Genomic DNA, 11,402 nt, shown 5'->3' on the forward strand with positions numbered 1-11,402 from the left:
TTACAAAGTACCACTTAATGGTTATTGTTTGGGCCCTGATGGATCAGAGTAAAAGTAAATAGTAATTCTTTCTCTTTTGGCCAGAAACCTTGAGGTCTTCTTCTCCCAGTTCGATTTTATTTTTTATTAAAGGGGTCATCCCTTGGCTCACTTTTTACACAGGCTTAATTACTAAATGGATGTTGCCTCAGTCAAACTGAGATCTATTAAAGACCTTTACTTGAAAAAGCCAAGATCCTTCACCACATCCTGGGTCATTGACAGTTGTCCTGATCCTGGCCACTGGACCCAGATGGCTTTGGAGGAAAAAGTGAGGCTGGTGACTTTGCACTGCCCTCCCTCACTTAAATCCAATTTACTTGCATGTCATGGCATCACTTCCCTGATGTCATGGTCTTCTTTGAGAATGAAGGACAAACCACACACACACACAACCACAAAATAAATTTATGTATGTTGTCTTATTTGCTGCACACACACACACACCCTCCTACATGTAATACAAATATTATCATTCCAATGGTACATAAAGGGGAAATTGAACTTCAGCATTGTAGGATTTTAGATCTAGAAGGAACCCCAGAATCCCTCTAGTCTGACCCCTTTATCTCATAGATAATGAAACTAAGGCCTAGGGGGATTAAAGAGCTTGCTAAATGCCAGAGAGGTCATATCAGAAGTGAGATTTGATCTCAGTTTAGTCAGTATTAATGGGAAAGAGAATTTCCCAGTGAGTTTGCCTCCTAAATGAATTTCCCACAGATCCATAACTAGGCATCTTCACCCTGAGACAAGTACCATAAATGGTGCCTGGGGCAAACAGCAAAAAGCTTGCCCTCAGTTAGGAAGAGCTATGGCCTCATGAAGAGAGAGGCAGAGATCCTGGGACCTGAGTATAAGACTGATGGTCAAGGCCTTTGTGGGGAGAAAGGAGGGAGCAGGAATAAGGAGAAGTAGGGAGATGTTTACCTCAATCTTACCCTCTGATAGTTTCCTATTTGAATCAATTATTCTTTCCAATTTGATAGCTCTATCTTTCTGTGCTTCTGAAGGACTGCAGCTTTTGGTCAGTGCCCTCTAAATTTGTCACCCTGGAGCAAAGCCCCAGTTGCCCTGCTTTAGTTGTGTTTCTGCTTGCTCAAGGTCACTCCTTGCTCACTGTGGGCCTTGCAGCTGGGTCTTCAGCCCCAGTGCTGTTTCTCCTCTGCCTGAAGTGCCTCTCCTGAACAAAATAAATGATTCTTGAATTCACTGTTCGCCGTGTGACCCAGGGGGCTCAGTTCTCTCTTTACCCATTGGTCTCCATATAAATTGGAGCCACTTGGCTTTACTACTGTTGGAAAAGACTTTTAATGTGTGCAAAGGGAGCAGGAAGACACAGGGGGGTTGTGTTGCCTGCAGCACACATTTCTACCCTTCGTGTGCTGCTCTTTTCATCAGGACATATGGGGGAGCCATGAGGCTGGGCTGCCTCTGCACGTCACAGACATTCCATGGCTGAGCTGAGATTCCATTCTGATAATTAAGGAGGGAATATGGTCATAGGCAGCCAATGGCACCAGTTTTCTGGGAGGTTTTGGCTTTTGAGGTTTTGTTTTGAGAAACTGAAAGGGGATCATTGATGAGAGACTGACCAGCAATTTGCCTCAACATCATCTGTCTCTGCAGAGCCTAGCAAACAGAGTGGGGGGTGGGGGTGGGGAGAAGGGCAGGGATGTGTCTGCAGTTTGGCTGTGCTGGGGGGGGGGGCGTGGGGATGTGGGGGATGATAAATGGATGCAGGTTAAACTGAGGCCAACTTGTTTGTAAAGCAGCCAAGCCAAGCCACAGAAGAGTGATTTCAAATTTTGGATGCTGAACAAAGTTTTCCTTTCCAATTGGAAGCATGCTTTCTCCACCCCCACTCCATCTTTTTTTTTCTCTGTCTCTGTTTCCTCTCCCTCCTTGGAATTTTTGGGTCTGTGGCCCATTCTACCATACTTGGGAGGGAGGCCAGCCTGTTGGCATGGAATGGGGAGCAGACTGCTGGGCCCGTTCTAAGGGTAGAGAAGGGACAAGGCAAGGCAGGTTGGCTAACATCTAAGGGTGAAGAAATGTTGGCTTCATTCAGGTAAGTGGAGGTTATGTGCATGAGCCAGGGTCAAGGTATCTGACCTGTGGATAGGAAAAGAAAATTGTGCCCACTTTTCTTGGCCTCAAAGCCTCCAGGTGCACAAAGCCAGAAGCCCTCTGTGCTGGGGAGAGGGCTTTGTGCTCTCTTGGAGACACATTTCGTTAAGTATGTGTGCCTGGCATTGGGCTGAGAGCAGCTTGGCTTCTGATGGCTCAAAGGGGATCTGGCCATGTTGTGTCTTATAATAGAGTCTCAGGCTTAGTCTGAAGGCAGAGCCAGATTCTCAGTGCAGCTTTAGCCCTAAGGACTACTCAGGAAGGAAAAAGCCAAGCCCACTTGTGGAACTCATTTAACAGGTAACCACTGTGAAAGTGGGTTAAAGGAAGGCACTGAGGGCTCTAAGGGAAAGCATCTGTAGGGAGAGGGTCATGGAAGGGACCTCAGTGACCATGAGCAGATAGGGGGCACAATGGATAAACCACTGGGCCTAGAATCAGGAAGACCTGAATTCAAATCCACCCTGAGATATTTATTAGCTGTATGACCCTGAGCAAGTCACCTAACCTTTGCCTTAGTTTCCTCAACTGTAAAATGGGAATGATGATAGCACCTACCTCCCAGGATTGTTGTGAGGATGAAATGAAATAATTTTAAAGTGTTTAGCACAGTATTGGGCCCATAGTAGGTGCCATATACATGTTAACAATTTTGGAGTAATAAAGTCCTTATTTCACAGTTAAGGAAACAGAGGCCCAGGGAAGTTAAGTGACTTATTTATATAGAGAGTGAGCATAAGGAATGAGACTTGAATCCAGGTCCTTAGACTTCACAGTTAGTAAATTTTTCACTATACTTCCCTTCAACTTACTTTCAGTGGCCTGATTTTTAGGCCAGCTCTGGAATTTTCTTGGTATTTGACTTTGAGCAAGTCATTGTGACTTAAGTCACTTAACTCGTTGCCAGGCACATACAGGGTTTAACACATGTTAATTGACTATTATTATTTCCCCTCCCTAGGCCTCAGTTTCCTCAGCTGTAAAATGAGGGGATTAGACTATATGTTTTCTGAGGTCCCTTCCAGCTCTAAAATGAGGATTCTATGAATCACATTCCTTGAGTATAAACTCTAGAGCTGCCTCATCCTTCCTGTGTGACTTCCTCTGGCCCCCTTAGGGTGGACTTCAGCTTCTTAAACTGTAAAGTCCTTAAACTACTTGCTTCGGGTCCTTTCTAGCCCTAAATCACGATCTGGAGGATTTCATATATTGTTGCCTAGCCTTTAGTTCCCCCAAATAAATTTTAAACACTAAGTCGTCTGAAAACATTGATGTAAAACTGTACAGTAATCATTGAGCCTAAGTCAGGTTGATTGAGGTATTTCTTACTCGATAGTTTGCATCAAATAAACTGTTTTTAAGTTTCTGAAGGTATTTGAACTTAACTAGCAATGAGAAAGCCAATTTTATTGTCAGCCAAACTATGCCGCTATACATCCCCACGATTCAACCAATCAACATGTATTAAGAGCCTACTATGTGCCAGGAACTAAGTGCTGGGGATATAAAAAGAGGCAAAAGGCAGCCCTTGTCCTCAAGGAGACTGCAACTGAACAGGGGAGACAACATGCAAAGAAATATAAATAAAGCAAACCATATACCAGATAAACAGGAAATAATTAAAAGAAGTAAGGTGTTTAGAATTCAGAGGGGGTGGGGGAGATTTTGTAGAAGGCGGGATTTTAGTTGGGACTTAAAGGAAGCCAGGGAGGTCAGTAGTCAGAGTAAAGGGGGGAGAGCCTCCCAGGCATGGGGGACAGTCCAAGAAAATGACCAGAGCTGAAAGATGGGGTGCCTTGTTCATGGAAGAGCCAAGAGGTCAGTGTCACTGGATGTAAGGGTTAGTATTGGGGGTCAGGTGTAAGAACACGGGAAAGATAGGAGAGGGCTAAGTTAAAAAGGGCTTTAAATGCCAAATGAAGTACTTGGTATTTGCTATTGAAGGCAATGGGAAATCACTGGGATTTATTGATTAAGGGGTGACATGATGAGATCTGCAAGATTTTCTTTATTCATACCAGCCCTCCTAATTCAGGACCTTATCTCTTTTTGCCTAGACTATTGCAATAGCCTCCAATTGGTCTCCCAGTATCCTCCCTCTTGTCTTCAATCCTGCCCCACTGCTGCTAAGCTGATGTGCCTAAAGCCCAGGTTGAACCACACCACTATTTTGCTCAAGAAGCTTCAATGGCTCCCTATCCCCTCTATGGTAAAATGTCAAGTCATCTGTTTGTTATTTAAAGCGTAGCACAATCTGACTACAATCTTTCTTCCTAGAGTGATTAGACATTATTCCCCTTTGTGTTCCAGCCAAACTGGCCTAATTTCTATTCTTCAAACATGGTATTCCAGCTCCTGTATTTTTATCTTTGCATCTACTGGTCTCCATGCCTGAAAAGCTCTCAGAAGGCTCTCTTCACTTTCATTTCTTGAAACCCCTGGTTTCCTTTGAATCTTAGCTCAAGTGGCACCTTTTAATAGACAGTTTTCTTGATTCCCCTGACAGTATCCCTGTCAAAAATTATACTACATTGATTTTTATTTACTTCCCTGAATATATTTTGTCTCCAGTAGAATGTTAGCAGTTTGAGGGCAGAAGCTGTTTTATTTTGTGCCAGAACAATATGGTACTAGAGGGACTGAATAAATGTGTATAGACTTGAAAGACAAGATTTGATGGCATGATTTCATTAACAGTCTTTGTCATGTGGTCAGGTGGTATACATAACAGGGCCTGGTCAGGTGCTAGGTCCAGGAATGCTATCTGGGCTTCCAACAACCATGTCCCTCCTGGAATAAATCCCCACTCACTTTGCTCCTGCATTGTCCCAGAAGCTCTCAATGATAGTGTGGATGGGATTGCCAAGGTCAGACCTAAGAGGTCCACCATGGATGGAGCATCAGTCTACAGCTTCAGAGGCCTTGTTGACAGTCCTCTTCAAGGAATATGCCATTGAGGAAAGCTGTCTCTTGAGGGTATGCCCAAGATACACAATCATCTCCCCTCCCTAGGCTTCAGTTTCCTAAACTGTAAAATAAGGGAATTGGACTATATGTTCTCTGAGGTCTCTTCCAGCTCTAAAATTAGGATTCTATGAATCATATCACTTGGGATTGAACTCTAGAGCTGCCTCATACTTCCTGTATGACCTTAGCAAGCTTCTGACCCCCCTTAGGGTGGGCTTCAGCTTCTTAAGCTGTAAAGTGAAATGGTTAAACTACCTGCTTCAGGTCTTTTCTAGCCCTAAGCCCTGGTCTAGAGGATTTCACATATTTCTGCCTAATCTTTATTTCCCTTTTATTTATATTATCAAACTCAAACTCAGGTTTATCTATGAAACTTTGCTATAGCTGGTGCTACCCAGGAAACTTCCCTTCCTTGGTGAGAAGGCTAAATTCTGGTATCTCATTCCTAGGGAATTCAAGACCTCTACTCCTCCATGCAGGAAGCTGGGGTTCAGGAGAACATTTTTCAATTCCCCTCAGGCTCCATGTAGGCACAAGCCTACCAAAACCATATGCCTCTGCTCTGAGTTACCATTATGGCTGGGTGGTGCCAAAGTGAGAGAAATTCCTTCCCTTTCACTTGCTATACTCTACCTAGGAATGGAAGGCAGAGATAGCCTGGGGGAAAGAAAAGGGGATAGCTATTTTACATAGTTTACATTTATAGACCACGAAAAAGACAACTCTTTTGACTAGAGTCCATCCCACTTACTCTCACTTGCTGGGCATCTTGGAGGAAGGACTAGTCACTGGGAGTCAATCAAAAGTGTTTCCTGTGTTCTCTCAGCAAGGTATTAAGGTCTCTGAGTGAGGTGCCCTTCAGAAAAACAAACAAATAAACAAACCCTAAAAAGGCCAGGTTTGTTGGATGGACTCATCAAATTGATCAGAGGACTTCTTTCTACATATGTTGTATTTATTTTTATTTGTACATGTTGTTTCCTCCCAATAGATTTTAATCTCCTTGAAGGTGTAGACCAATTTTATTTTTGAGGGAAAACTAAGCATTTATGTAGCACCTGCTATGTGCCAGGCACTGTGCTAAGTGCTTTTTATAAATCTCATTGATCCTCATGACAATCTTGTGAGAGAGGTAATTTTTTATTTGTGTTTGATTGTTTCAGTTGTGTCTGACTCTTCATGACCCCATTTGGGGTTTTCTTGGCAAAGATACAGGAATGGTTTACCATTTCCTTCTCTTCATTTTACAGGTGAAGAAAGTGAGAGAAACAAGGTTAAGTGACTTACCCAGAGTTCCACAGCTAGTAAGAGTCTGAAGCCAGATTTGAACTCCAATCTCCCTGACTCCAGGCTCTATCCACTGTACCACCTAGCTGCTATAAGGAGATGTTATTTGAGTTTACTGAAGGGTAATGTAAACAAAACCATGGAAAAGTAAAGTCAATGAGCAAATTTGTAATTGGTGCCTGACTAAACTATACTTTTAAATTTAATATACTAAACATGGTAATTTTATGAGTAGACCAAGTTATACACAATACATTTTTATGATCATAGGTCATAGATTTAGAGTTAAAGATCTTTAGATCTGTAAAGGATACAGAAAAAAAGGCAAACCATCAATCTCATAAGCATTGCATGTGTTTCATTTCCACCCCACCCCCAAATTTCTGTTTCTTTTTCTTTCCACCACTTCAGAATTTCTGGAAATCTTAAGTCCAAAAGGCCATCCAACTCAACAGCTTGGATCCCAAACCCTGGGTCCTGGCTTCCTCTGGGCTGCAACCTGAGCTCCTGTAAATGAGGCCAAGCTCAAGCTAACGCAAAAAAACAAAACAAAACAAAAAACCCTTTTTCTTCCTTTTTGTTAAAGCCCCAAGTAAGGTCATCGGAAGAAGGAAAATGTCAAATGGAGGTGAGGGCCTGGTTCAGGTCTGGGGATTCTTTGGTCTTGTTCTTCCAGCTACATACCCTGTTACAAATGGGAAAACTTGGAAAGGAAGGGCGACAACTCAGCCATTCTAAAAGGAGAAAATGATAACAATCACAGTAGGAAGGGCCATAGAAAATAGCCAAGTCAGTATATTTTAAAATAGATCCAATCTGTTTCTGTTTGGTGGGAGTGAAAGGCATATCATGTAAACCTGAAAATTGGAATTAATCAAGAACGTTGCAAAGAAAAATATCAAAGGGCACTCTTTTTCATTTGTGGCTGTAAAATAAAGTGAGAAGGATGAAGGGCACCAGTTCTGCGAATTCTGTCCACGGTATTAATTCAATGAGTGCTAGAGAGCACAGATCTCTGGGAGACACAGCGAAGGAGGAAAAAATTAGAAACCAAGTGTCTCCGCAAGCAGCCCCAGCCCAAATGTCTGAAGGAGGTTCTTTCTCTCCTCCCCCCACTTCCAGGGCAGTGTTCCAGGCTCTGCATCTTGCCCAATCTCATCCTTAATTAAGCTGGCTTGTTCTATTCTCTGTCCCCTGCAGGTCCCTATTCTATGATTAACTAATCCTGGCTAATGTGGTAAACATCAACCAGAGGGTTGTGACTTTGGGTAGACATATTTGTATCTTCACTTAGGTTTTCTGTAAAGAGGCTTAGACAAAAGAACAATTCATGGTGGGAATATGGCAGCACCAATAGGAGAGACATTTTTGGAGGGTAGGGAGGTAGTGGGGGCAAATGCTCCTTTGAAAAGTCTTAATCAAGGGTGGGAAACCTGTGACCTTGAGGCCACATGTGACCCTCTAGGTCCTCAGTTGTGGCCCTTTGACTGCTTATTGATTGATCAATTGATCAATGAGGGTACTCTTTTTAAAGGTGCAAATCAAAACCCTTCCACACTTTTTATCCTGTGTGATTCTTGTCCATATTCCTCTACAAAATTCCTTTTTTCTTCTTTTTTTAATTCACAGAACAAATCCCTTTAATAAAAGTATTTGTTCTGTTGGTTTTGGTCAAAAGGCTGTGCCCAAGGACCTAGAAGGCCACATGTGGCCTAGAGGTCTTTGGTTTCCCTATCCCTGGTCTTAATACCTCGAAGATGACCTTTTGTTCTACCTCAGAACAGAGTAGTTCTAGAAAAGGGAGGAATCAGATGTGTAAATCAGAAAAGGGTCAGAGAACAAAAGAAGACCCTAAAGAAGTGGTTAATCTGTTGTAAATAGTGTTTGTGGTTCATCCGCATAGACACAGGCATAGCAATGAATATACGGCATTTTATATATAGAATATATAGAAGACTGAGCTTGTGGAGCAGTTTTGTTTTTTGTTTTCTTTGTGATGGAGGGGGAGGGGAAGGAGAAGGAAGGGGACATGTGCAATGTTAGCTAAATTACTTAAGTTCTTTTTGCACAATATCAAAACAACTAATTGTAGGGTGAAAGATGTGACCAGCCTCCAGAAGAATAGTGAAATCTTCAGACAACTATCTTGTTTTTCTACATTCATTACTCAAGCATGTTTGTAAAGTACTTTCTATGTGAAATGCTTCCTGAAATGAAACACGAAATTTAAACACTGACAGTCTTCTAGTCAGGCTACATGGCTGTGTATGGAGAGATGATGTTGAGTCTAAATAGACAGTGTCATGGTACCAGTGATGACTTAGAGATAAGAAGTAAAAATAAAGACATCAGACAGGAGATGTATGATCAGGAAATGGAGGTAGGCAGGCTATGTAGTGAGAGGGAGGGATAGCAAATGAGTGTCCAGATTTTTTATAGGCACCCATAGTAAAAGATCTATGGGAAGGCCTTTAACACATTGTATAGACTCTCTATTGAGAGTTAATGAGGGGCATGGGGAGTTCATGACCAAACAAGAAACAGAGAAGTTCACTAAAAGTAAAATGGATAATTTTGATTTAATACAATTAAAAAAAAAACTTTCTTTTTTTTTGCATAGACAATATCAATGCAACTAAAATCAGAAGAAAAGCAAAAAAAAGGGAGGGGAGAGGAGGGGAACTTCATAGCAAATTTCATAAAGGTCTCATTTCTCAACTATTTAGTGAACTGAGTTAAATTTATAAGAATGAGAGTCATTCCCCAATTGATAAATGGTCAAAGGACATGAATAGACAGTTTTCAGAGGAAGAAATCAAAGCTATCAATAGTCATGTGAAAAAATATTCTAGGTCACTAATGATTCAATAAATGAAAATTCAAACTACTCCATGGTACTGCCTCATATCTAGCAGATTGGCTATGATGACCAGAAAGGTAAATGAGAAATAGTGGAGGGGACATATTAATACACTGTTGGTGGAGCGATGCACTGGACTAACCACTTGGAACTCTGCCTTAAAAGCTATTAAGCTGCGCCTATCTTTTGACTCAGTGATATTGCTACTAGGTCTATATCCCAAAGAGATAAAAGAAAGAGAAAAAAACCCATATGTTCACAAATATTTATAAAAGTTCTTTATGTGGTGGCAAAGAATTGGATGCTGAAGGGATACCCATCAAATGGGAATGGTTAAACAAGTTACAGTACATGATTGTGATGGAATTCTATGTTTCTGAGAAATGATGAAATGGATGGTTGCAGAAAAATCTGAGAAGGCTTACATGAATTGATGCACAGGGAAGGGCGAAGAACCAGAATTTATACAGTAACAACAATATTGTAAACATAATCACCTTTCAAAGACTTAGGAACTCAGATCCACACAATGACCTACCACAATTTCAAAGCGCTCATGATGAAGCATGTTATCCATTTCCAGAAAAGGAACTGATTGAAAGAGGGTAGATTGGGGCATATTTCCCTTCCTATTCCTTCCTTCGTTCCTCCATTCCTCCGTTCCTCCTTCCCTCCCTCCCTTCCTTCCTTCCTTCCTTCCTTCCTTCCTTCCTTCCTTCCTTCCTTCCTTCCTTCCTTCCTTCCTTCCTTCCTTCCTTCTTTCCTCCCTTCCCTCTTTTTCCTTTCTTCGTTTTTTTCTGATATGGTGTAATATTAATGGCATTTTAAGATTTTCCCCACCCATTAATAGGCATAATGTGGAACCCATTAAGGGAAATTTGCTTAGGAGAGTCTTGCTTGTAGGAAGGCTTTTACACCTTTTGCTAATTTTTAATTAGGCACTGAGTCATGAGGGTTGTGATGCCTTCTAGCTCTGAGAAGTGTATATATACTCTGAGTTGGTATTATGCTTTGGGGGCTCTCTTATGAGAAGGATCTTGTAATTCTCTGGTCAAGATTCTGAGTGGCCATATGTTCAGAGCTTCCTGACTGCTCAGATGTAAAGGTTCCCTCTATCCAGGGAGGTATGTAAAGTGTATAGCAATATTGCTTTGATTCATGCCATCAGAGGCCTGTCTGTTGGTCTTTATTTCTCTGCTCGTATTTTCTCTGAAGTTCAGGGTGCTGACTTTTCCCCTGACCTAATTAGTATAATTTTAAAAGATTGTTGTCCCTTTAAACAGCTATCTTTTCTAGTAAAGCAAATCTAAGAACCTTTGCTAGCAGCCATCCTGCATATGCCAGTGTGGTTGCTGCTACAGGATAATGCATGATTATATATTTGCAATGAATTTTGTTTTTCTTGCCTTCTCAGTAGGTGGTAGTGAGAGGGGGAGGGAGAAAATTTGGAGCTGAAAATAAAATTAAATTAAAAAAAGAAAAAAAAGAATTTTGTAGAAGAATATGGACAAGAATCACACAGGATAAAAGGTGTGGAAGGGTTTTGATCTGTAGCTTTTAAGAGTACCCTCACTGATAAATCAATCTAAAAGCAGCTATTAAACATCTATATGTTTCAGACAATGACAAGGTTAAACTCTGCGGACACAAAGACAAGAGAAATCACTCTCCTCAAGGAGCTTGCTTTCTATTTGATGAAAACAATATGTATGTATACACAAATTTAAATTTAAAAAAAGCATATTCAAAGAAGATATAATACATTTTCTGATTAGGGAAAAGCATTGGCAGTTGGGGATATCATAACATACTTCCTATAGGAAGTGCCAACTAAGTAGAACTTTGAAGTAATTGATGGCTTCTATAGGGCAGAGATGAGAAAGGAACTGATTTTAAGCATTGAGGACAGCTTATACAAGGGACAGAGACAATACATGGAATGCTCTGTCCAGGCAACAGGAAATAGACCTGTTTGCCTGGAACTGGAGTACGTGAAGGAGGGGAATGTGAAAGAAGCCTGGAAGGCTGGCTACAGTCAGATTGTAAAGGACTGAAAATAGAAGAGTTTGTATTTTGTCCTAGAGACAAGACAGGACACTGGAGCTTTTTAAAAGAGAGA

At 41.4% G+C, this 11,402-nt stretch overlaps 1 long non-coding RNA gene across 1 annotated transcript; it reads left to right on the forward strand.

The window, feature by feature from the left end:
* The first annotated feature begins 1,920 nt into the window (after window positions 1–1,920).
* Window positions 1,921–6,588, forward strand: LOC138142473 (uncharacterized). Its single transcript, XR_011163430.1, has 3 exons — window positions 1,921–2,110; window positions 4,227–4,378; window positions 6,387–6,588. It is a non-coding gene; the product is annotated as an uncharacterized lncRNA (long non-coding RNA).
* The last annotated feature ends 4,814 nt before the right edge of the window (window positions 6,589–11,402 follow it).

Source organism: Petaurus breviceps, unplaced genomic scaffold (genome assembly GCF_028583685.1).
Source record: "Petaurus breviceps papuanus isolate PSGF00001 unplaced genomic scaffold, PetGlider_PUasm1.0 90591, whole genome shotgun sequence".
In the NCBI taxonomy this organism is placed as follows: Eukaryota; Metazoa; Chordata; class Mammalia; order Diprotodontia; family Petauridae; genus Petaurus; species Petaurus breviceps.